This window comes from Carassius auratus, linkage group LG36F, assembly GCF_003368295.1.
Source record: "Carassius auratus strain Wakin linkage group LG36F, ASM336829v1, whole genome shotgun sequence".
In the NCBI taxonomy this organism is placed as follows: domain Eukaryota; kingdom Metazoa; phylum Chordata; class Actinopteri; order Cypriniformes; family Cyprinidae; genus Carassius; species Carassius auratus.
This window is the reverse complement of record NC_039295.1, coordinates 887,689-914,818: the sequence shown is the minus strand read 5'-3', so window position 1 is coordinate 914,818 and position 27,130 is coordinate 887,689. Positions and strand designations below refer to the sequence as shown.

At 40.5% G+C, this 27,130-nt stretch overlaps 1 protein-coding gene across 2 annotated transcripts in view; it reads left to right on the top strand.

Moving 5' to 3' along the window:
* atp2b2 (ATPase plasma membrane Ca2+ transporting 2) overlaps nt 1-27,130 on the top strand; it is a 132,134-nt gene that overhangs the window by 4,677 nt on the left and 100,327 nt on the right. The window contains exon 1 of one of the 2 annotated variants that reach the window (XM_026240756.1): nt 6,185-6,205. The exons of the other annotated variant lie outside the window; for it this stretch is intronic. The gene's annotated coding sequence lies outside the window, so the exon portion shown is untranslated. Of the gene's footprint in view, nt 1-6,184; nt 6,206-27,130 lie in introns of those variants that run through there. 2 annotated transcript variants of the gene reach the window in all.

Sequence of the window (27,130 nt, the reverse complement as noted above, 5' to 3'; positions counted from 1 at the left end):
TACAGATGACTGTGTATGTGTTCAACCACAGAAAGCTGCTGAAGGGTTCAAATCATGAAAGATGATGAAAAACACGGCTCTATACTTGCTTTACCTGTGTACTAATATTGTATTTGACCATATTTATGTACTTAATCTTGGCCTATGTTGTGCCAACACTGCAGAATGATGCTCTACAGCAGCCTTGTGTTTGAGAGTGTTTGTGTGTGTGATCTGTGAGAGACGCCTCGTCCCTGATTACTCACTGAGACCTCACTTCCTGTGACCTCACCGTCCTCTTCCTGCCTGGACACAGCATCACTGCTTCTTGAGAACTGAACATGCAGAATGTTTCAAATATTATTCGTTCTTTTAAATGCTTACACGAACATGACCCTGGAGAACAAAACCCATCATAAACAGCACAGTGTATTTGTAGCAATAGCCAAAAAATATTGGTCAAAATGATCGATTTTTCTTTTATGCCAAAAATCATTAGGATATTAATTATCATGAAGATATTCTGTAAATTTCCTTATTCTTTATTAGTAATATGTATTGCTAAGAACGTTGTTTGGGCAACTTTGTTTATTTAATATATTGATTTTTTTCCCCAGAATTTCAGATAGTTGTATCTCGGCCAAATATTGTCTTCCTAACAAACCACACATCAATGGAGAGATCATTTATTCAGCTTTCAGATGATGTAGAAATCTCAATTTCGAAAAAAATAACCCTTTTGACTGGTTTCGGGGTCCAGGGTCACAAATAAAATGTTTAATAGTAGTATAGTGAATGACAGACAAATCACTTTTAATAATAAATGAACTGAGAGGCAAACATGGTTTCAAACCAAATCAAAAGAGATTCAAATAACTAGTATTAATGTCAGATATTTATGATTACTTCACATATATAATTGTGGGAGGGACTTAAGCATATTTTAGCTTTGGTTTTTCATTTAACACAATTTTTTTTTTCAAGTAATTTTTGGTGGGACCCGTTGAAGATGAAGGAGGGTTGCATTGCAGAAGTTTTATCATATCTGAACATCTGGTTACGTCTGCTAATAATATCCCAATATAACCAATCACATCTTCATTTGCTAATCAATTCAAAAGCTGTTCAATTCAAACAAGCAAAAAATAAATCTATCTAGTTGCTTTAGGGACTCTTACTTACTCTTGATAAGTCTCCATAGTTATTAAGCTTTTATTAAATAACCAAACTAATATGACAGAGTTCAATACGGCGGTAATCTCAGTGTTGTCAATGCTAATGGCTTCAAGCTTACTTTATTCTTGAAATGGCTTGGTTGTTTGGTGAGAAATGAATGACCTCTAATTAAAAACTCCCAAACAGTATCAGCGAGGGAGATATTGCAATTATACATATTGATTTGTTTCCCAGAAAGATTTCCCTTCAGTCTGTTCCCTGGCTCCATCAGGAGCTGAAGGAGCGGAGCTTGCTTTCACAAGGCCATCAGCTTCCTCACATTGATTCAGGTTTCAGACCCAGCTACTTGTGCACGCTTTGGTGGGAACTCATGGATTTTCTATAGGAAGAGCCTGACATGTTTGCACTGTTAGTATTCATGGACATTACGCACATGGTAGAGATGTCAACAGTGATCTTTAGTGGAGGTTGACATATCGTACATGCCATGGTCATGCACACACAACCAAATGATTATCATAATTATAAACACGTTGTTATTTTATGGTGTCTTTTATGGTATTGCTAAACCACTTGAGCCTGTCTATAGCAGTGATTTTACCACAGTAAAGCTAATTGAGTTATTGTGTTATTTAATTCTTCCATTGTGCAACTAACAAAGACATTCAACAGAATGAAATTAAACGTCATCAATCAGCGATTCTCTGAAAGCTCCTTTCTGTCTTTTAATTGAATTCACTTTGACTGTCACAGTATAAACTCCTTTCAGAGCGTGCAAGATAACATATGCAGTTATCCAATTAAAGTTCTCTGCACACGTGACTGCATCACACTTCTTTTCCTAAATGAAAGCGTCTGTTCTTAGCCTGTCAGTCCCCTCACACAGCTGTGCTTCTCAACAATGAGAACAAACACAGGCTCAGCGGAGGAGTGAATTAATAGAGATAATGCAGTCAGACAAAGGTGTGCCTCACCTGTGATTCTGTATTTCTTTCTTCAGAATCACACATAGTGGCTGTAGAGACGGAGAATAATTCATTTAGCAGTTTTTTAGTCAACAACGCTGAATAAAGAGCACATTTAAACACATTAAAGCACATTTAAATGGGACCCTGGTCTTATTTTGCCAAGGTTTTTTTTTTTAGCAATAGACAAAAAAAACATTGTATAGGTCAAAATTATCGATTTTTCTTTTATGCCAAAAATCAAGTAGTAAAGATCATGTTCCATTAAGTCATTTTGAACATTTCCTACCTTAAATATATGAGCGCAATTTGGATGTTCATATGTCAAAACCAACTTAGTCAACATTTAATCAATTGAATTGATGTTTTGTCATTGGGAGCATCTGATTGGTCACAGGCAGAATCATCAGTATTTGTCAAACCTGAATTGTGTCAGTGTTCGCACACACTGTAATCCAGCAGACTTCTGTGATGTGGCTCTTTCTGGCCGCCGGACACGTCTCCTGTGATGCACAGAAGTGTTTTTGGAGTCAGGAGCCTCTCTCATGGGGAGCGTTTGATTCCGGCTAATGAAATGAGCACCTGAGGACCAATATTGATGGAGCAGGTGGTTGGACTCTGTTGTAATGACTTGTTCCTGAGACAGCTGCAGCGCTCCTGCTCCTAATGAATAGTCAAAGTTAGACGGGAGTTTGTTTGAACAGAAATGTCCAGATGTCGTCGAGCAGCAAGCCAAAGCAGCTGCCAGTGCTCTCTGTCCAGAGCATCCGTGTCCTGAGCTATTGGAGAGGACTCTTCTGACCTCGTATCTTCTCCGTTATCTTGTTCTTGTTCTTCACCAATGCTAATGCCTTCAGAGGCCTGCTGAGACTCAATATCAAGAGCATTCAGAAACAAAACCTCTAAAACATCCATTTCTACTGTTTTTTTTAATCCTGAGAGGGTCACACTCATCAGGGAAAAAAACAATACTGAAAACTTAAAGTAACTGTATAATAGTTCAGATAAACTTAAAAGGGAAACAGATTCCAAAATGAGTCTCTGATGTTCAAAATTGCAACTTTAAATATTATTATTTTTTTATTATTTAAATACGTACATACAATTTTCAATAGAAAAGTATGTATGTTTAAGTTTATCACAAATGCTTATAAGTGGATTCAACGCTACATTTAAATTATATTTCAAAGACAATAGAAGGAATAATGATATTACATATAAAGATGTGCTTAAAGCCTACTTCAGTGGTTCAAAAAGGACTTTTACCTTTTGGCTAATTGCTTTCAATTTAAATGCACACTATATTTATTTTAACTGCAAATAAAAAGTATTTTAAGTGTGCTATTGTTTTATGTAGTCAACAGCAGGGCCATACGCAAACACTGCTGCCGATTGCAATTCAGATTCATACGATGAACAATTTTCGTGTTGGATTGTAACATTCGAAATACAACATAAAATGCTTTGGAATTACAACCATTTTTATACACAGTGCTCCATTTTGAGGGGCTCAAATGTAATTAGACAAATACTTATAATCATAAATAAAATTGAGAATGGTTTGCAGGCAATGACTGCCTTGAGTCTGGAGCTCATGCACATCAGCAGGACCTGGGTTTCTTCTTTGTGATGCTTTGCCAGGTCTTTACTGCAGCTGACTTTAGTGGTTGTGTTTGTGGCTCTTTAGTTTCTGCTCAGTTGAGTTAAGATCAGTAGATTGACTTGGCCATTACAAAATAATAATCACCTTTTTACCTTCATGCACGCTCCTGCTTCACACTGCTCCACGTTGTGTGCTGTGGATCATCAGCTGTTTTCTTCACGTCATTCTGGTGCAGGTTGATCGTAATTTCATCTGTTCAAAGAATGCTTTTCCAGAAGTGTTCTGGATTTTTGAGATTTTTTTTTGCCAAAGTCTAATCGGGTCTAGTTTGCAGCTTGCGGTGAATCCTCTGTGTTTGTTCTGGTGAAGTCTTCTCTTGATTGTAGACTGTGACAGAGACATGTCTGCCTCCTGGAGAGTGTTCTTCTCTTGCTCTTTGTTGAGCATTGGTGTGCTGTGTGTAACGGGACACCTGTATCTGAGGGAAACGTCAGAAACATTGTAATAATGAGTGTTAGTCTGTTCTTGTGACTCCGGGCCGGTGGTTTAATAATGCACATACTGTATGCTTTCACAGTGAGTTCATTTCAGATGTGCATGAGTGATTATGCATGGTGATTTAATCAGCAAACACAACAGAACAGGTTTATACAAAGCAGATTTGCCATCATCAGCTGCATCCCTGTTTGCATTTTTTCATCCTAAATATATGAGATTCAGGATTAGTGTGTCACGATCATACTACGCTCATAAATGATATATTTATGCTTTGTTTATGAGCAAAGTTGTCTGACTTCACAATTGCAATTAATTAATAATAAACACATCTGTACTATATGTTTACATAATGATTTTTTTTTACCATAAGGGTAAAAAGAAGGGCTTTAATGCCTGGAAGTGAACCTTCTTGAAGAACCTAAAGAAGAAAAATGGCATGTTATATCAATAAAGCAAAAGCTTAAAGATAAGAAATGATGCTTTTAAATGAATACATGCTGATGTATGATGTATCGTTCGGTCTCTTACTCATTTTTAAAAGTATATCATTTCCCATCACCAGACTACATGTGTGTATGTGAACTGGGATGCATTCATGACCATAAAGACACTGAAACACACTTAACTTCCAGTGTTCATGAACTGCGTGCGATTGCAGGAAACGGTGTGTGACTACAAAATCAGCTGGAGTCAGCGGGTGAGGAATTTGGGCTTATAAAGGCAGAAGTTTGGCCATGAGGAGGTTCAGCACATGTAGCTTACTAATAATATCTGTGGTGGGAGGGCATGCTATTTAAAGCTGGCTTGGCCTGTGGGAGATGTCCAGCTCCAGCCCAAAGGGCATGGGAAGCCCAGTCCTACAGCTGTCTTCACATGTCTTCTCCATCAAGACCTCAGGACCTCACCAGAGGAGGCTTTGTTTGATGCCGAGCATGCCGTGAGGTTAAATCACTCTCTTCAGGAAGCCTCATACCAGACGTTTCTGGAGGATCCTTTACTGGGGGATCGCACAAAGAAATGTTTCACCAAAAAATCAAAAGCAAAAAATATTAAATTTAACTTATTAAACATATTATTATTATTACTACTACTAAACCTATAAGGCTCATATTTTGAATAAGTAAAAACAAATGTAAAGTAAAATTGGTTGTGAATGGCATTTTGTGTTTAAATGTTGGTTTAAAGGTTGTTTTTGGTCCTTAAACTGAAACGAAATGAAAGAAAGAAAGACACATACAGGTTATAGGAATGGCATGAGGGTAAATACATTTGGGTGAACAATACTATTAATTTTCTTTTTGTTTTTTGATTTTGGAGTCATGACCCATCCAGTTTCCGGTGAGATTCACTCTGTCACACGTTATTTTTTTTCTTTTGTGAAGAAGGTGGTTAAAATGTGTCACAAACAGAGCTCAGCCAGTCCTTCAGTGGAAGCGTGCAGTTCCAGAGAAAGAATGTGCCGTTCGTTACACTGATTAACACTCAAACAGCTGAGTGTTTTTTATGCCAGTTCCCCCCTCAACTCAAGAAAGCTTTGTGAATCCCTGGGATCCTTCTAAACACTTCTGGACCTTTCCATATGATAGAGGACAACCTTCAGCGAGCGGGAGAGCTGGATTAGTTCTGAATAACCTTTTGCTCAATAGTTATGGCGTAATGACTTTTGAGGCACAGATTATGCAGGATTTGCGGGGATAATGCGAGAGCTGTGTTTGCCAGTGTGGACGCAGACGCTGTGATACACACTCTCCTGAGAGAAAACCCCATCACCTGCCCACAGACGCATGGATCTGCACACAGCTGTTGCTCCTGCTTGACCTCACCTGATCTGAGCCCAGTTCACGGCCGGCGTCTGCTTGGGGCTTCCCAATGACAAATGCACTGGGTGCATGGAAAAGTGCAAACTGGCCCGGCCGCTCTATTTTTAGTGCTGCAGCCACAGAATGTTCATGTAAATGGCACTATGGCTCCCAGATGCTCCAGAGTAAGTGCTTTTCTCACTTTCATTCTCTCTCAAAACAAGCTAGCTTCTTCTTTGCAAGTTTAGGCTGATGAGAAGTTCAGCGAGATCTCAATATCAGTGAATGTGAGTGTTTGAGGATCAGTGTGTTAGGTGGTCAAAGATACATCAGCAAGCTCTGATCACGCCGCTGTCTCGTTAGAAAGCTCAGCGATGAGATACTGCGCGTCTGAAATACTGTTTGGTGCTGTTTCGTAGCTTTATGATTAACAGGATTTTGATAACCCTGAAAAAAGAAGCTGTGCTTTTAACCCTCAGTCATGTTTCTTTTAAACTTTGTCTCAAAGGAAACACTTGTTGTTCATGTACAGTAAGAATCTCTGATCGATGGATCTTGGAAGAATTTGACGAGAATTTAAGTTTAGAGAAAATTTTCATGAACAGTGTATTTTGGCAATCTTGAGCACAGTTGAAAAGAAATACTGAGATCTCTTTGTAACTCTAGAGGAGACACGAATTATCACATATCTGCATTTACTGCTGTGCTTTTATTTCCCTCCGTGCTCATTGATCCAAACATGCAGGGGCTGCTGATTTAAGCAGCTCTATTTCTTGTTGGCTCATGAAGAATCTTTCTAGAAATGTTTGGGATTGCATAAGACAAGCAGATTCACCAGTTCAGTTTCATAATGTCATTAAAATGAAAGCTTTGTGAGGTATGTGCTGTTTTCAGCTTTGTGGTTTGTGTGCCTGTCTCTGTGAAATGACCCAGTTTGTGATGATAGTTAGTTAGACGTAATCCACCACTAATATGTGTGTGTGTCTGTAAATATCAGTCTGGACATCCTCTGGTGGAACTAGTGCAGCTTCTGAACCTAAACCCTAAATCTGACATTATTTTATGTTGCTCTGGTAAATCAAGAGTAGTTTAATAAATTTTCTCTTTGCCAAAGAAAAACTGAAAGAAAGGTATAACTTCTGAAAACATGAAGCTGAGAACATCTAACTGACCCCAAACAATGAGGGCGCTGACGGACCTCCAATATTTTTATAACCAAGAACAATTGAAAAGACTGCAAGTCTACCCTTCATAGAGCTCATATTCATCCATGTATAATTCAATAGCCTGACCCAAATCTACTATAGATAGTGTATAGATGGTATATTTATTGTGATAAGGCCAGTAACCCATTGCTGTGAACAGCCATTTTCACACAGCACTATAGTTACATTATTACACTATTATACTAAACAATGTACATATTTTTGAGCATTTAAACCAGGAAAAGGAGTGAGCAAGATACTTGCTGTGTCTAATTTCCATGTCTACTCCCTCCAAAGATCAAATTTGGTCAGTGATCATTATTATAAGCGAAGTAATTAATTTATTTTGGACGATAATGTTGATCCAGGATCATCATGGATCAACAATATTGTTGGTCCCTTGCATTCATTAGCCAACAGAGTTACATATTTGAAGCTAGGGATGTGAGAAATCAAACTGGTATGTTTATGCATTTACATAGAAATACAATGGAAATGTAACGCAGTAGTGGAATTTAACAATATGTTATGCAACATGCTTTGTGGAATTGAAAAAAGTGTTATATTTTTTGACCTGAAGCTGGACCTAAATACATTTTTATATATAATTTAGGAATTACCTTTTTGTCTGAACTATTTTCTTAGAAATTGTGTTTGATAAACTTTGATCAGGAATCCTCCATTAAGACAGCTAATTAAGCTCACACCTCATCTCACCTCTTTGTCCAGTCTCATTTGTGCTAAATCTACTACTTACCTGTTCTACTGATCTCCAGCAACCAACTCTTCCTTCGTGTTTCCTGAAGATGTTTGTAAGGATTACCTGGATACTTAGCCCAAAGATGAGGGATGTGCCCACCACCCATCTGCTTCTCCATCTGCAATCTCCTGCACCGATAATAAAGGAGTCCTGTTATCAGTCTCATTGCTCATTTCAATAATTCATAAAATGGCTTACTTTCCTACCATAAACCGTTTTGCTCAAACTGAGCAAAAAATCACTGCTTGCTTCTTTAATCTGGTTCAGTGTCAATACTCTGTAATGGAAGACCAGAACTAAGACAGATTACAGTGATGTTTTTGGCGAACCCATCGGAGACACCTCTGTTGGTGAGCAACTTTTCAAGGGAAAATGTGTGTTTGCTCCTAACCAACTATCAGCTGTGCATCAGTCAAGACTGCGGCTGCATCTGGCTGCATACAACATTCATTCAATAGTTCATTCAACTCTCCATCCTTGTTGCCAGTTGTATGCAGTTATGTATGGAAGACCAGCAATCGTCTGTGGTCCATCGCCTGACAGAGGCGCCAGCACTCCAGAACCAGGGTCTGAGTCAATGCTAGCTGATAATACTTGGTTAACTTCAACTGAGTTACAGAGGAAACTGTGGTGTTGGTGGGTATGTAATAAAGTCCAGTTGGTGACAGGAAGATATTTAAGCCATAAGAATGCACATTTCCTGGCAGGACCTTTTCAACTAAACATTTCCAAGCCCCACACCAAGAAGACCCATTTTCTGGTACTGGAGAATTCACGAATGATGTGATCCTAGGGTGCCTGTGGCTAGTGCAACATATCCCTGACATCTCCTGAAAAAGTGAAAAAGTCGAGAAGTGGTGGCGAGGAGCACTTCTGTGTATGTTTCCCTCAAGTTCAACTCCTCATCCTCTCCAGACCCTACTAGTGAACTCCACCTCTATCGAGAGCCCCGTGGAACAACAGTCTGTTGATATCCCAGCCTGCTATGCCCCCCTCAGTGACATATTCTGCCCACAAAAAACTTTTGAGTTGCCTCCACACCGGCCATGAATCTGATTTTGGGTGAGCCAGTGTCCCGCACTTGTGTCTACACACTATCTCTCCCAAGCAGAAGGCCATGAAGGAGTACATTAAGAAAGCATTAGAACAAAGATACTTGCATCCTTCGACTTCTCCTACTTCTTCAAGATTCTTCTTCGTGGCAAAGAAGGACAGAGGCTTGATGCCTTGTATTGATTACCATGCCGTCAACAAAATCAAGTCAAGTTAATTCTGCTTTATTGTCAATTCTTCCACAGTACATACATACAGATAATTTAAATTACATTACTCTCAGACCCTTGGTGCATACAGATAACACTAACAGTAGAACACTAAATATGGATAATAAAATATAAAGTAAAACTATACAAATATACAAATAGGTAATGTATAAAGAAAGATAAGTAAAGCAGCACAATGCACATGGCAGATCGAGTGAAAACCAGTGAAATAAACAGTGTAAATATAATGGTTGTAGTTCAAAAGAGCTATTTTAGTCTGGTTAAAGTATCAATGCTGAATGAGGTAGTGAGCAGACCAATGCTGTACAAAGTGTCTGGTGCAGGTCCCAGTGTGTTTGTGGGAGCAGGGGATGAGGGACTGAGGTTCAGACTTCAGTGGTGAAGAAGCTGTCTGAAAGGTGGGTGGGATAACCTGCGGTGCGTCTGTATAAGGTGTACATGATGGGGGCTGGGGCTCTGGCTCTTTTCAGTTTGCAGAGGAAGTAGAGACGCTGCTGTGCTTTCTTGGCCAGTGCTGCGGTGTTGTCGGTCCAGGAGAGGTCCTCTGAGATGTGCACACCCAGGAACTTGGTGCTGCTCACTCTCTCCACAGTCGCACCATTGATTGTCAGAGGAACATGCTGAATGTGTACTCCCCTGAAGTCAACAACAATCTCCTTCATCTTCTCCACGTTCAGAGAGAGATTGATGTAATTGCACCACATGGCAAGGCGGCTCACCTCTCTCCTGTAGTTTGTAGTCCTGTAGTGTTACTGTCAACCTCCTGGAGTACTGTCTCTTAGCCTCTCTAGCTGTTCTCAGGCCCACCTCATCTCCAGCTCTGAAGGTAGCATTCCGTGCCTTCAGGAGTCTGTAGACCTCCCCTGTCATTCACGGCTTCTGGTTGGCCCAGACAGTGATGGACTTTGTGACTGTTACATCATCAATACACTTGGTGATGTAGGCAATGACAGTCTCGGAGTACTCCTGGAGGTCTGTGGTGTTATTGTATGTGGCAGGCTGCTTAAACATGTCCCAGTCAGTTGTGTCAAAACAGTCTTGAGGAGCATCTGACGACCCTTCCGGCCACACTTGAATCTGTTTGTGAACTGGTTTGGCAACTTTAACGAGCTGTCTGTATGGGCTTTGTAAGCTACTTTCTGGGTGGTGTAAACAAAACAGGTTCTGATTTCACCCAGTCACAATGTTCACACTCACCCAAATATTAAGCAGCCACAAATGCTCCTCATCAGGATCTTATCAGGTTCCCTCAGTAAAACAGCTTCTTATGTACACATCTAATCTCACCTCATTGTCCAGTCTTGTTTGTGCTAAGTGGTAGGGCTGTGCAAATAATCAAATGTGATTTCCATGTGCTTCTCATCAGTAAAGCTGATTCCGTGATTAGTAACAAATCTCAAGCAAAACTAGTAGTGAATTCCGCTCCATCTGAAAGGCACATGCTGGAGATTTTCTATTAATCATGGAAACTGCTTTAAGTTAAATCAAGTCACCTTTATTTACATAGCTTTTTTAACAAAAAAAGATTGTGTCAAAGAAACTGAACAACATTAATTAAGAAAACAGTGTGCTAATAATGCAAAATGACAGTTAAAGGCAGTTCATCATTGAATTCCGTGATGCCATCATCTCAGTTCAGTTTAAATAGTATCTGTGCAATCATTTGCAATTAAAGTCAATGATATCGTTGTAAATTAAGTGTCCCCAACTAAGCAAGCCAGAGGCGACAGTGGCATGGAACCAAAACTCCATCGGTGACTGAATGGAGAAAGAACCTTGGGAGAAACCAGGCTCAGTCAGGGGGTCAGTTCTCCTCTGACCAGACGAAACCAGTAGTTCAATTCCAGACTGCAGCTAAGTCAGATTGTGCAGAAGAATCATCTTTTTCCTGTGGTCTTGTCCTGGTGCTCCTCTGAGACAAGGTCTTTACAGGGGATCTGTATCTGGGCTCTAGTTGTCCTGTTCTCCGCTGTCTTTGAGGGCAATAGAGGTCCTTTCTAGGTGCTGATCCACCTAGATATCTATATGGATATGTACTGGATCCGACTGCAGTGACCCTCTGATCTGGATACAAACTGGATCTGGTGTTTAAGGTGACCTCGAAATTAGAGACTAATATTAGCGTAGATGCCATTATTGTAATGATGTAGCAAGTACATTGGGTGTTATGGGAAGGGTTCCCGGTTCTGGTTTACCTACAGTAATTAATGCAGCCTAAAAATCCTTTAACAGATTTGGATATTAGAAGCGTATTAGTTTGTTATGTGTATGCCAGGTTAAAGAGATGGGTCTTAAATTTAGATTTAAACTGCAAAAGTGTGTCTGCCTCCCGAACAATGTTAGGTAGGTTATTCCAGAATTTAGGCACTAAACATGAAAAGGATCTGCCGCCCGCAGTTGATTTTGATATTCTAGGTATTATCAAGTTGCCTGAGTTTTGAGAACACAGCGGACGTGGAGCATTATAATGTAGCATGAGCTGGTTCAAATACTGAGGTGCTAAACCATTCAGGGCTTTATAAGTAATAAGCAATATTTTAAATTCTATACAATGTTTGATATGGAACCAGTGCAGCATTGACAGGACCGGGCTAATATGGTCATACTTCCTGGTTCTAGTAAGAACTCTTGCTGCTGCATTTTGGACTAGCTGTAGTTTGTTTACAAAGCGTACAGAACAACCACCCAATAAAGCATTACAATAATCTCACCTTGAGGTCATAAACACATGATTTAACATTTCTGCATTTAACATTGAGAGCATAGGCCGTAATTTAGATATATTTTTGAGATGGAAAAATGAAGTTTTACAAATGCTAGAAACGCAGCTTTCTAAGGAAAGATTGCTATCAAATAGCACACCTAGGTTGATGATGAAGAATTGACAGAGCAGCCATCAAGTCTTAGACGGTGTTCTAGGTTATTACATGCATAGTTTTTAGGTCCTATAATTAACAACTTTTTTTCAGAATTTAACAGTAAGAAATAACTTGTCATCCAGTTTTTCAAAATTTTTCTATTCTATTAGTTTTTCAAATTGGTATGTTTCGCCAGGGCACAAAGAAATATAGAGCTGACTATCATCAGCATAACAGTGATAGCTAAAACCGTGTTTCCTGATGATATCATCCAAGGGTAACATGTAAAGTGTGAAGATTAGCGGCCTTAGTACTGAGCCTTGAGGTACTCCATACTGCACTTGTGATCGATATGATACCTCTTCATTCACTGCGACGAATTGATGGTGGTCATATAAGTACGATTTAAACCATGCTAATGCACTTCCATTTTAATGCCAACAAAGTGTTCTAGTCTATGCAGAAGAATGTTGTGGTCAATTGAGTAAAATGCAGCACTAAGATCCAGTAGAACTAATAGTAGAATTTACTGACAAGATGCACATGAAAATCGCATTTGATTATTTGCACAGCCCTACTAAGTGGACTACTTATCTGTTCTCCTGATCTCCAGCGATGAACTCCAGTGAATATCCCCAGTGTATACCTACATCGTATATCTCCTTTGATTACCTCCAGTGTGCTCCTTCGTGTGTATATATGGTCCTGTATATATGTGTAAGGATTACCTAGATACTAAGCCTGAAGATGAGGTGTAGGCTCACCATTAATTTGCTCCTCCATCCATGATCTCATGCACCTGCAATAAAGTAAAGTCCTTTTCATGGAAATGCTTAGTTATCTGCCATATCATTAGCAGATTCTCATTGCTTATTCCAACCATTAATAGAACTGCTTACTTAACCTGCCATAACCCATATTGCTCAAACTGTGAATAAAACTTCTGTTTGTTTTTTCAGTCTGGTTTTGTGTCCATATGCCATAACATATTTACTGTATATTCTATACTGTATATTGTAAACTCCCCCCACTAGGATTCCTCCAGTGAATCTCAGTCTTTTTCCAGTGCTGCTAATGCTGTGTACATGTGAAAAGTGTAAATATTTTTGGCCTGAAAATCTGAGATTTTGCTTAAATTGTTTGTATAGTGTAATAATAGAGTTCTATTAGGCCTGGGCGAAAAATCGATTGAATGAATTAATTCGAATTTTTTGTTACAGGCAATTTAAAAAAATAAGTAAATCGAGTCTTGTGTAATGGCGCATTTTTGGCTCCCCGGAGCTTCCATAGTGTTAGTTTCACATGGCAGTATGGCAAGCAACAACAACAACATCATAGCACACACGAAACAGCAAGCGACAACATGGCTAACGGTGAGAGTTGGAAGTTTGTTCACAAAGAAAGGAATAAAATCATCTGTTGTTTGGAACTGGTATGGGTTTGCTGTGACAGACGTGGAGCAAGAGACCCCACACTGCAACATTTGCCTAAAGCCCATCACAGTCAAAGGCAGCAGCACCACAAATCTATTCTTTCACCTGAAACAGATACATCCAGCCGAATATGAAAATGGGGGTTACATTTGTCTTGCTTTTGATTAGGGCTGCTCCGATCATGATCGGCCGATCGTTAATGCGCATCTGGTCAGTAAAGCCGGTTCTCTAATCAGCGGTAAATTCCCTCAGGTGCGTGATTTCACATAGAGCAGCTGTTACTACACAGAGCCGTTGTTAACTGAGAAGATGCGCAAATAAACGCTGAAAATTATGGATTTGCACATCTTCTCAGTTAACAATGGCTCTGTGTAGTAACAGCTGCTCTATGTGAAATCACGCACCTGAGGGAATTTACTGATTAGAGAACCGGCTTTACTGACCAGATGCGCATTAACGATCGGCCGATCATGATCGGAGCAGCCCTACTTTTGATTAAATATCTGCTGTTTGTACTTATTGCTTTTCTTAAGTAGGGGGGAAAATCAGAAAAAAATCGGAAATCGAATAAAAAAAAAAAAATTCGGAGATTTTATTTTTAGGCCATATCGCCCAGCCCTTAGTTCTATTAATGATCACAGTAACCATTTATTCCACTAATGTGGCTCGTATTGTCTGTTGCCATGCAGTGCATCACTCACAGATAACCACATAAATTAGTTTGTTGTTTAGACAAACAGTGATGTGCATTACAGGTGTGTATATACTGAACCACAGTACTCTCTTTAGCCACACACCTCATGAGCGATTGTCAGCTGTAATATGGGCTGTTTCATCATGGCAGTGATCAAGCCATCATGAGAGGTTAGTGGAGTTTCGGTCAATATTTCCTCCCTAGTGTGTGAAGGTGAACGGCTATGTTATGACACAACTTACCCTACTGATGAGATCCGAGCATCTGCAGGCTCAGCGGTTACTCCTGTGTCAGAGGTCAACATTTGATCTTACTGATGACATCACTGATTTTATGGCAGTGTGCTGTATTTGCACAGTTTGGCACATAAAACATATTTGTTCAAGTCCACATGAAAACCACTGTATTTGTGTAATGTTAAGTATTCCAGAGTGAAACAGGAAATTTTTTAAATGTATTCCAAAGGTAAAGCTGTGTACTGTTCATGAGTTGAATAGCGCTGCACTAGGGATGATTCGGCCCTCTAGTGGTTGAGGTGTAAAACTTACTAATGTAAGTTGTGCTTCTAATGTAAAGACAAAAAAAAAAAAAAAAAAAAAAAAAATATATATATATATATATATATATATATATATATATACAAAAATTAAATAAAAACTATACGTAAACATAGCAGGTAACTGATGTTGTTATGAATTATTACAGCCTCTTTCCCTTTATCCCTATGATGAATGAGGTTTCTTTGTTTTAACAACGGATGATTTCTCTTATATGGTTACCTTATTGAATTGTGTTGATCACAAGCTGTGGCTCTAAACTGTCAGAACTAACAAACTTCTCACTAGCTCACTAACACACAACACACACTGTAACTCACTTTTCTTTGTTAATGGAGGTGTTGTACTTGTAACCATGCAAAGATGAATGCAAAAAAAACCTTCTAATTAAATTCAACCCAACATCTTAAATAATAGGCTAAGCTAAATCATTATTATAAGCTGACCATTTTGAATGCTTTGGCTCTTATAAGACATTTTGTAGCTTAATGGGATTTAAAAGTCATTTAGTTTTAAAGCATGACAGTGGTGTCATTATTATGTATATGATGTCATTGTATTTCAAACTCTTAATTTGTGTGTGATGACATTGCAGGGTGTTCAGAATGTATTTTGTCAAATGTGGTGAAATTGTAACACATACCCTGTGCTGAGCAGTGAACACTGTGTAGGGACTCTGTCAATCAGAACACAGCTAGTGTCAGTGTAATGAAAGGACACACGGACATCACGTGACCTGAGTGCTGGTTGGTGGCTCTGGGCTGTGTTAACATGCCTCCAGCACACATTCACTTAATGCCGACACAACCATTGCAGCCGGAAGCTATCCACACTTCCCAAGGCTAGACAGCACAAGAAAATATGTTTTGACAATATTGGTGCATTTCTTTATCCAAAAATAGTAATTTCAAGTATAACTGTGCTAAAATGTGTTAACCCAAGTTAAAACACTTTCACATCCTCACTATAGAGTTTGTCCAGCTGTTTGAATACTGTACATGCATTATAGTCTTTTTCTTCAAATGATGTTCATAGTATATGCTAGCATCATTTCACAGAATTGCCTTTTGACTGGAAATTATTTACTGTATGGGACATTAAAGTTCATGGAGCCATGTGTCATACAGTAAATGCTCAAATTTCTGCCATTCATGTTTAACAGGTGACCAGTTTTCCTCAAATCTGAGAAAGCCTTTTCAGATTACCATGCATTTCATCCTAAAGATGATGGTATAGCTACATTCATCGAATCAGGCCAGCCGCCAGGCGTTGGATGTATAGTCTACAGTGTAGAGAATAATGGAAAATCACAGCTAGTGCTTTCTGACATTCAGAGCAATGGAAAATGCAGGCCAGTGGAAAGAGGCTCTGAGAATAAATAACTTGATAATGTTAATGGCCGACTCCACAGACTCGCTCAGAAAGCCTTTAAAGTGCCACACTAGATGCTATCGACACACAGCCTGTAGACAGGACATGGACAGGGGACTAACCAATGCACAATTGGACAGAGGAGGGCTACCTCCTAAAAATAGGACATAACTAGCTCTCTCGGGGTTACTCGGTTCAATTAGGCTGTTTAATTAACTGCCTGTTATAATAATTAAATACGTAGTGAAGTGGCACTCCTTGGAGACTGAGAGCCACATCCTGTAATATCATTTTGTGGCCCTTTGGGGACAACTCTAATCATCGTGATGAATACTCACTTCATTTGACATGTTGGGTTGTGTTAAGGCTTTTATGTTAATTTTTAATGTGCAACACTGGCTGCATATGAACAGAGTTCTACAAACCCAAATCTGAACTCAACTCTTTTTTTTTTCATTCATATGCTGTGATATATCACAGTAATAACTAGCAATGTTTAGCATGCTGTATATAGGTTCTATTTTTAGTGCAACATTTGAAAAGCGTGTAGGTGTTGGATTTACTGTGGACAATTTTCACTCAGAAACTGCTTGAAAATGTTTTAAAAATAAGTGCAAAGAAAAAGCAAGTTATTCATTAAATGAAACATTTGGGGGTTTTTTTAAGTAGAAAGACATTTTTACAACATACAACCTTCAAATGAATGTTCAAATCTGATGCACTATTAAAGTGCATCGTAAAGGACTAGTCCACCCAGAAATGAAAATTAGCTGAAAATGTGCTCACCCTCAGACCATCCAACATGTAGATGAGTTTGTTTCTTTGTCAGATTTGGTAAAATGTATAGCATTGCCACAGCTGACTAAAACCTCACAATAATACACAAGTTTTGCTTGATATGTGCAGATTTCTCTTCTGATTCAGACTAGAAAACTGCGTTATTATGATTTCTGGATTATATTATAGTAAAAAAAATATAGAAATGCTTAGGCCATGCTGGGCACAAATTCAAGCTTGAGTAGGGGCCATTGAGAGGGTCTGAAAGGCTCCACCTCTTTTTAGAGAAGTAACCGCCAACAGGAAGGAAGTCTTTATAGTCAAATGATGATATGATATCTCCTGAATCGGCTTGAATTAAGCTTTCCAGAGAGCATCTAACACCACGACCAAGTCCCAGGGGTGAACATAAGACCATACTGGAGGCCCCAGCACACCGTGGAGGAAACGTGTCACCAGTGGGTGTCTGCTCACTGACTGGCCACCGAGGGGGACATTGTAGGCCGCAAAAGCCGCCACGTAAATTTTTAAGGTGGAATGGGTCAACCCTGCAGAGAACCTGATTTGTAGAATCTCTAGAACTGTACCAACTGGGCAGTTAGCTGGGTCAAGCTGGCGGTCTCTACACCGTGAGGTGAAGGGCTTCCACCTCATGGCATACAGTTTCCTCGTTGAGGGAGTTCTGGATTGGAGGATGGTCTCAACAACTTCGGTCACACCCCCGGTTTCCACAACAACGGGCGGGGGTGAATTATCATACACCGCGCCTGTGAGAGTAGATCTCTCCTGACTGGAATCTTCTATGGAGAGCCGTCAAGGAGCGAGATCAGATCTGAGAACCATACTTGGCCCAGCCAGAACAGGGCTACTAATAACAGGTGAAATAGGCATACTCTCGCCAGAACTCAGGACAAGCATTTTCGGGGGAAAAGCATACAGACGAAGCCTTGGCCAAGTCTGTACAATAGCTTCCAGTCCCACAGGACTTGTATGAACTAGAAAGAACCAGGGGGGACATTGCAATGTCTCCTGTCGCAAAGAGGTCCACCTGATCCTGGCCAAAAACTCTCCATATCTGCTTCACCACCTCAGGGTGAAGCATCCATTCCTCAGGCCTCGGCCGCTGACTCGACAGGACGTATGCTCTCATATTGAGATATCCAGGAATGTATATTGCTCTGAATGAGAGGAGTTTGTCCTGGGACCACACAAGGATCTCCGCTGCCAGCTTGTACAAGGGTCACAAACGCAGACCTCCCTGGTGGCTGATGTAAGAGACCAATGATGTGTTGTCAGTGCCCACCAACACATGGTGAACTCTAAGGTCTGGGAGAAAGTGTTTAATGCTCGATACATGGTCAGAATCTCCAGAAAATTGATATGCCATGTCAGATGGTGACCACTCCATAGACCGCAGGCAGGGTGGCCACTTATGACCGCACCCCAGCTGGTGAGGGATGCATCCATCTCTAGCATTACACGGCAACAAGGAGCTCCCAGCACCGGGCCCTGAATCAAGAAACAAGTTTTCTACCACTTGTCTAAGGCACAGATGCATTTCTGCATGACCTTGATAGTTCGAAGTGGATTCCCCCTCAGGGAAAAATTCCTTGGTCTTGTGCCACCACTGTTGGGGCCTCATGTACGGCAGGCCAATAGTAATCACATTGTATGCAGCTGCCATCATTCACAGAAATCTCTGAAACTGCTTGACAGTGAGTGACTGGCCTTCTCTGACTGTCTTGACTGACATGAGGATAGACTCTATATTAGAAGGGGAGAGGTGTGTATGCATTATGGTCTAACACCACGCCTAGATAAGTGGTCCTTTTCTTGGCGTTCAGACTTAAACCCAGCTCGTCTATGTGGGCCAGAATGACATCTCGATATAGTTTAGTTATGCAGATGCCCTGATGTCGCATTGGAGCCAGAGCAGCATCCACACACTTCGTAAACGTGCGCGGTGAGAGGGCAAGGCCAAAGTATATAGATATTGTTATGCTTCGTGCCCAAAAGCAAACCTCAAAAACTTCCTGTGTTGGGGAAGGATGGAGACATGGAAGTATGCGTTTTTGAGATCTATCATGACAAACCAGTCCTAGGACCTGATTTGAGATACAACCTGCTTGATGGTGAGCATCTTGAACTTCAGTCGCATGACTGAGTGGTTTAACTGACGCAGATCTATGATCGGACGCAACCTTTCATCCTTCTTTGAAACTATAAAATACCGGCTGTAAAACCCGGATTACTTCTCTTGAGGAGGAACCACCTCGATGGCCTTCTTCCTCAATAGGGTATTCACTTCCTGTTTAATAACCAAAGCCTCCTTAGGTCTGATCACATGAATGTGATAGCCTTTTTGTACCATGTGCAGGACCCATTGAGATACATTTGGCAGTAGTTTCTGCTAAATAATCTACTAAGGATTCAGTCTCTCGAGACCTCTCGTTTTATAGAGGCAGCTAGATCAGTGTCCTGAAGCGGAGGACAAGGCTGGGGCAACAGAGCTAACTGTTTTAGAGACCCCCAAAGGGCTGGCAAGCCTCTCAGCTCTGCTACGTTCGTGGACGGAAGAAACTGAGAGCAGCACTCACTGGATCCCGCTGCGCCCTGGAACTCTAACGTCCTGGAGCCTTCAGGGATGATGCCTGGGGACAGATAGCTGGTTAGCGTCTGTTCAACCCGGGGCATTGCCCTGTGGCGAAGCTCACTCAACCCTGCCACATTCCCATAGTAGTCAGAAGCATATATATATTTTCGGTTTTCGGCCGATAGACTTTTATCACCGAAACAACACGGCCGAAATGTTGTGATGACGCAAACAGAAACCGCGACCTGCACGTGCACCTGCAAAGCGCAGACCACGAGCTCCACGCGACATTCACTTAACACCAGTGAGGACATTCTCTGTCCAAATCTTTCCATTTGAACAGAAACACCCCAAAGATAATTGTAATTATCTTTGAAACTTTAATATTAATTTATGCTATTGCAATGTCTTAATTTTAGTAAAGTTAGTACACGGTAATAGCAATAAATGCAATGGTACTAATAATTGGCATAATTTCTTTCGGTGTGTCGGTTTCGGTTTTCGGCCTTGGTTTTCTCTTTTTCGGTTTTCGGTTTCGGCCAAGAATTTTCATTTCGGTGCATCCCTAGTTGTGAATGTTCCGAAAGAAAGGGCCTGATCTTCTTGATGTTGAATAAAACAAATCTGCAGGACTGGACAGTTTTAGCAATGGGGTCTAAGAAAAACAGGTGATCATCAGTCATTTTCTGGCTGTTTTTGAAGGAATTATGGTTGATGTGCCTAACTGGATGGTGAAATTGTGATGAATGGGTTTGCTGGAAACACAAGCAGTTCTGTCTTGGCAAGGTTGAGTGGAAGGTGATGGTCCTTCATCCAGCAAGAAATGTCTGTTAGACAAGCTGAGATGCGAGCAGCTACCATCCGATCATCAAGATGGAATGAGAGGTACAGTTGAGTGTCATCAGCAGAGCAGTGGTATGAAAAGCAATGTTTCTGAATGACAGAACCTAATGATGCCATGTAGAAAGACAAGAGAATTAGTCCAAGAACTGAGCCCTGAGGCACCCCAGTAGTTAGATTTTGTGACTTGGACACATCACCTCTCCAAGATACTTTGAAGAATCTGAAGAATCTGAGAAGCTGATAGGTAAGACTCAAACCACTGGAGTGTGGTTCCTGAGATGCCCTTTACCAGTAGGGTTAACAGGAGGATCTGGTGGTTAATCCATGTCAAAAGCAGCAGACAGATCAAGAAAGATAAGTATTGAAGATTTGGATTCCGCTCTTGCCAGTCTTAGGTCTTCAACAACTGAGAGCAAGGCAGTCTCAGTTGAATGTCCACTTCTGAAGCCAGATAGGTTGCTGTCAAGAAAGTTGTTCTGTGTGAGAAAAGCAGAGACTTGGTTGAACACAGCTCGTTAAAGTGTTTTTGCAATGAAAGGAAGAAGTGAAACTGGTCTGTAGTTGGGTTAGGGTGAGTTTCTTAAGTAGTGGAGTTATACGAGCCTTTCTAAATGCTGAGGGAAATAATATAGCACCACTCGGCCTCGCTGTCCTCTTTATATATTTTTTTTTCTTTTGCCTTGGGCATGATGGAGCTTATTATAGTTGTGTAACTGGACAGACAACAGTAAATAAGACTCGCAACACAGATTGAGACTGACAACGCAGAGCGCTTACTGAAATTACAGAAGGCTAACGCCGGCACTGACGCACATGCTTTTAAGCTTCCTGGTTGATGACATCACCCACCTATGATGTCTTGCATTTCCATTGGGCTGATTACACGTGATTCAGAGCATGGTCACGCAGAGGGCGTTCCCCATAGCGTTCGACACAGCTCAAGTTCCTGTGGAGAAACATCTTAATGTTGGATTTGTTTCATCTTTTGTTTCAAAACTTTTTGTTACGTTTTATCGAATAATTCATTACAATCATTACACATATTCAAGTTGTTAGTTAATTTTGATATCATCAACCAAATAAAATTGAATGCTTCTGAAATACTCAATACTCTGGGTAGCTCCAGCTGTAAATGATGTTAAACTATCTGTCTTCAGTCATTTTCTCTTCATCGCACCTGTAAAGTTCACATGCTGTTGTGTCTTTTGAGAATTATATGGATTGAGTGGCACTCCATTGCAAACTTGCACCAGCATTTTATTTCAATTAAAAAGCTCACACCCTGATGTCTCAAATGTAGTGGGCTTGAAACAAGCATAATTACATTTATTTGGCTTCTAAACACCCAGAGGGAGCCATTTAGTCCAAAAGACTGGATGCTCCAATAGGTAGTTATAACTCTAATAGGCATTTGTGCTGAGAAGAGCCCTTAATTTTCTGATGACATTGCGGTTCTTAGAATGCGGAACGTCTTCGCCTGTATGTAGTGTTGAACACACTGGCCCTCACCTTACAGACACTGTGCTGCTTCCTCAATGGGCCCCATGACCTGAAGGGGCCCTCCGGCACTCGTTCTGAAGTAACATTTTCTAGTAAACTGTTTTTGTGCACATGTCCTGATTTATGGCTAAAGACCTCTTAAGTGCTAGAGACATGGAAACAATTTGAGGTGCACACTGCGCTGGAGGAAAGACAAGTGAACCTAGTGGAGCTGAGCTGAATCGTAATGTGAATTATATTTACTGGTCATGTCAGTTTGTACTTCAATTAGCATTTGGCCCCTGGTTCTAATGAGCATTAGAATGCACAAACACTAGAAAATCATCTTAAATAGTCTTTCATAATGTGGTTGGTTATATCTGAGATCACATGATTACAAAAAGACCATCCTTTGAATTATACCACAACAGAGATCAACTGATATAGATTTTTTTATAACCGATATTAGTATGTTTATATGTCCGATAACAGATATGCAGAACCAATTTTTATTTAATGTTTACTTCTGTTCTTGTTTCTGTTTCTGTTTTTATTAGGGTTGTTAATGAGGGTATCTTGTTTGAAACCACATGCAGTGGCCATTATGTAGAACATCAACATAGAGTGAATAGCAGCTTAATGAGACTAATCAGCATAGGTAATGTTCATGTAACATATGATATCTCATTTGAGCATGAATGGCTGTTAAATACATGTTATTAAATAAAGCAAAGCATGTTACTGTGCCTGTGAACACACACCAAAAGGTGCCAGTTATCAATGGTTCTGATATTAGAAAACCGATATCTGAACATTTCTGAAAAATACTGTTAAAACCAGTTATCGGTTTACCTTCACACCCCCACTCTTCACACCCCCACTCTTAAAAAGGCACAAATGCAGATTTGGTTTATGCCATTTAAAGCGTGGGTACATTTCATGTACTGTAATACACAGATGATTTGAGAAAGCCCAGTTTGATTAGGCAGGTTTGCTGCTAGGTCACATACATGACACAAGTGCTAGATAGTTTGTAAGTGGCTCCAGCATTTCAAATGCCAGTGTGCTGAAATGCTCTCATTTGTATTATGTGTAAAACAGAGTGTCATGTAACGTGTGTGTGTGTGTGTGTGTGTGGATTGAGAGCTTATGTGGAGGTGTTGTAAGTAGGTCAGGGAAATTGTGCATTTCGACTGCTCTCCAAACAAGAGCTCACTGTATGAACTCATATTCACATATGGGGGAGGCTAATATGCTCATTATTATACTATCAGATTATTACAAACAATAAATCTATCAAGTAGAACAATAGCAAAATTAGTATAATTAGTGTAAGTCGTGCCAGTAGTTTTGCCTGCAGTGGCTCTGAATCGCAGTTTCCCATCACAGATACACACACATATGCACACTTTTACATCTGCACACAGATTCCAGTAGATTTGCACTTACAACTGCACATTAAAGACTACAGGAGATGATCATCAGGGTGGGATGTGCACACAAACACATTTCCCATTCCCTCTCATGACCATTCTTCAGTATATTATGAATTTATACGAATTCTTTCAGTCTCATCTGTACATTTCCATACAATCTGTTCATGCACCCTGAAAGACTAAGTTTAGTCTAAGTCTTAGAATTTGGTTGGACATTGCCTACAGTTGAAATGGTCCTAAATACACCAAGCTAACCCAACCAAATAATGTGATTACTTAACAAATTTACTTAAAAAAAAACTAAAATGTTTGGCGTGCAGTAGTTGCTGACTGCTTGCCTGCTTTTGATTGGTTGTTAGAATGTTGGAATTCAGGTTCTAGGGTGTTCCAGGTGGTTGCTAGGGTGTCAACGTGTGATTTTGAGGAATTAATCAATGAGAGAAGAAACGATACATGATTACATGCTTAAGTTTAAAGAAATGTAACCTCGCCAAAGTTCTGAGAAAGTTCCCTGTTATTTACAGTGTTATTGTCATTAAACACTGATTATCTTTGCATTCTTGTTCACCATTCCTGGCTGGTGGAATGATCTTCCCACCCCTATCCGGAATGCTGAATCCCTGACAATTTTCAAGCGACAGTTGAAATCTCATCTCTTATGTCTTTCTCTTTATTTATTCTTGTACTTATTTGAACAATGTCTAAAATTTGGTATAACAAGCACTTCCTGTGTTTGTTTGCCTCTTTAAGAAGAATCACTTTATGTATCCCCTAATTGTAAGTCGCTTTGGATAAAAATGTACGAATGTAAATGTAAATTTGGCTATTAACCAATCATTCAGGCCACTTTGTAAATTAATTCAATTCTTTAAAGACACAGCTCAAAAGAATCAGACATAATGTATCATTTGACTTTGGAAGACTGTTACACAGGGTTTATGACTTTCAGAACAGTGCTTTTATGCTGTTTTTGAAGCTTCAGTTCTTCGTATATTGTAATTGTATTGTAACAATGGATCCCTAATTAGATGGTCTAATTAGAGCAGGGATGCAATGCCAGATAAATAATCAAATTCATGCTAATTCAAATTGAACTTTCAGAGAGACGCACGGCGCTGAGTTGATATGACTGCAGCTTGCTTACACAGGCACTTCTGAACGTGTGTGTAATGTGAGCAAGGTGCGGCGGCCTTCAGTCATTATCCACCCACACTCTCAGGCTCTTTCTCATGCAGCACGGCAACTTTGCTCAGTCTCTCTCTTTAATCACACGCTCCATTGTCATTTGGGCCGCAGAGCTGCGCTTTTGGACCCAGCCAGACAGTGTGAATGATGAATGCTTTAAAAGCTGCGTGCCATGACTCTGTGAAGATGGAGATTTGCACTTGCACCGTCTGCTCAGTGTGCCATTTTTAAGGGTACTTGAAAACATTTAGGCTTTAATACATAATGCAGTAGATATAAATATAGTAGGACTTGGCAGGCTTTCTTATCAGCTGTGACACATATGCAAAATAAAAAATTATCAGTGGTGTATGAGAGCTACAGCAGTGTGAGAAGTAGCATTACAACTCCCTTCCCTTATCCATATTTTATTTAATTAATCACTGTTTTATTGTGTTATGGAAGCTTATTTTCATCACATAATTATAAAATATACAAGGTCATTATTTGTCTTTTTACTCACAGTTCTTAATTTTTTCTTTTCATAATTTTTAAGATTTATATCTCACAATTATCACTTTTTTCAGAACCAGAAAAAGTCAGAATTGTGACGTACGTATAAACTCAGAATTGCACGAAAAAGGGTTCCGACACAATGTCCTCTGGGATGCTGAAGTACCTGAAGATATGGTTAAACATCAGTTCTGCCGTTTCCATGGCAGTGGGGAGACCCTTCAGAGGAAGAAGACGACAAGCTTTAGAAAATCTATCCACAATTACTAGAATACATGTGTTATTGTCAGAGGGAGGAAGGTCCGTGATGAAATCCACCCCTAGGTGTGACCACGGGCGATTGGGAATGGGCAGAGGATGGAGTTTGCCAGATGGTAGATGGCAAGGACTCTTGAACATGGCGCAGCTGGTACATCCACTCACGTACCTTCTGACATCCGAGGCCATGTTGGGCCACCAGAAGCGTTCCCGTAGCAACGAGAGGGTTTCATTGACCCCCGGGTGACCAGTGCCAAGTGATGTATGGGTGGAGTGGATGAGTGGAGTGCGCCGTGTCCTGGGGATGTACTGGTGCCCTGGTGGGCAACCCGGCGGGGTGTTGTTAGGAACTTCGGCAAGAGGTAGAGTGTCAGCTGACCAGGTGATAGGGGCGACTATGACCTTGTCCTGGAGGATGGGTTCAGGGTCTTCTGACCTTTCTTCGGGTGCGTAACATCTGGATAGAGCATCGGCCTTTACGTTTTTTACCCCTGGGCGGTAGGAGACGGAGAATTGGAAGTGGATGAAGAATAGCGCCCAGCGGGCCTGTCTGGGGTTGAGTCTCTTGGCTGCTCTAAGGTATTCCAGGTTCTTGTGGTCAGTGAGAACTTGAAACGGGTGTATGGCTCCCTCCAGCCAATGTCTCCACTCCTCCAGGGCAAGCTTGATGGCAAGTAGCTCCCTATTCCCGATGTCATAGTTAACCTCTGCCGGGTTGAGTTTCCTGGAGAAGAAGGCACATGGATGGAGTCGGCTGGGCGTCCCCTGCTGCTGTGAAAGGACCGCTCCCACTCCGGTGGTTGAGGCGTCCACTTCCACAAAGTCCAGAGAGAATCTGCCCACAGTAATGCTTTGCCTTGTAATTGAGAAATGATGAATGCTACCTTAGAGCGGTCCGTTGGATTACGAGAGTGGTTGCATGTCCAGGACCAGGGAACACTGAAACAGGAAACCGCTGCATTCCTCCGCCGAACCAGAGTAGGGCACTGGCCTGGCCATGGGACTGGCGTGCACGGCAGGTGAAGGAGGGATGACGGGATCAGTGGAAGTATTTGCTGGTAGTGGATGATGAGGAGCAGGTGGTGATGACTAGTACTCAGGTGAGGGTGTGCGCTGTGATTGTGTGGAGGTGGAACCTGGCGTGTTTGTAACACCTACCTCCTTTTCCCGAAATTATTCCAACAGGACTCACATGACAAAAACCACATTGGTTTATTTTAACTAATCTCTGGGCTAGTGTCAAACCAGAATTTAAAGCTCCAATCCTTCAGCAACAGGTGTTTCCAAGCTCTAACAATCAATGACCCAGGTTTAGTTAACATACCAATAGGACTAGAAAACCTCAAACTAACGAATAAGTCAGTCAACTAAACAATTAAAAAATAACTAAACATAATCAAATGTAACCATCAAAACATAATCACACAACTCAAACAATCAAAGAGAAAAATGAACGCGGCTGGCAAAAATTGACAGTCACCCGCTGGCTGAAAAGCAAGACGGCGGACAACATCACACAAAGCCTGGCAATCCTTTTAGGCACGTAGGTCCATCCTGATTGGTCATCTGATTAACCGAACAGCCAATAAACAAAACATAAGAATTTAGAAAAAAAGAGAGGGAAAGTGGAAAAAAAAAGCAGGGAGCAAACAAAAACATTTATATACATTTATACACGCACACATACATAACATACATTTTATTGATATATATAAATAAAAATAGGCTCAGTATATATGACCCAAAGTAACTAGTAACTAACTACTTGAGTAGATTTTTTATCTGATACTCTTTTACTCTTACTCAAGTAACTATTCAGACTAGTACTTTTACTTTTACTTGAGTAAATATTTCTAGAAGTACTTTTACTTTTACTTGAGTACAGT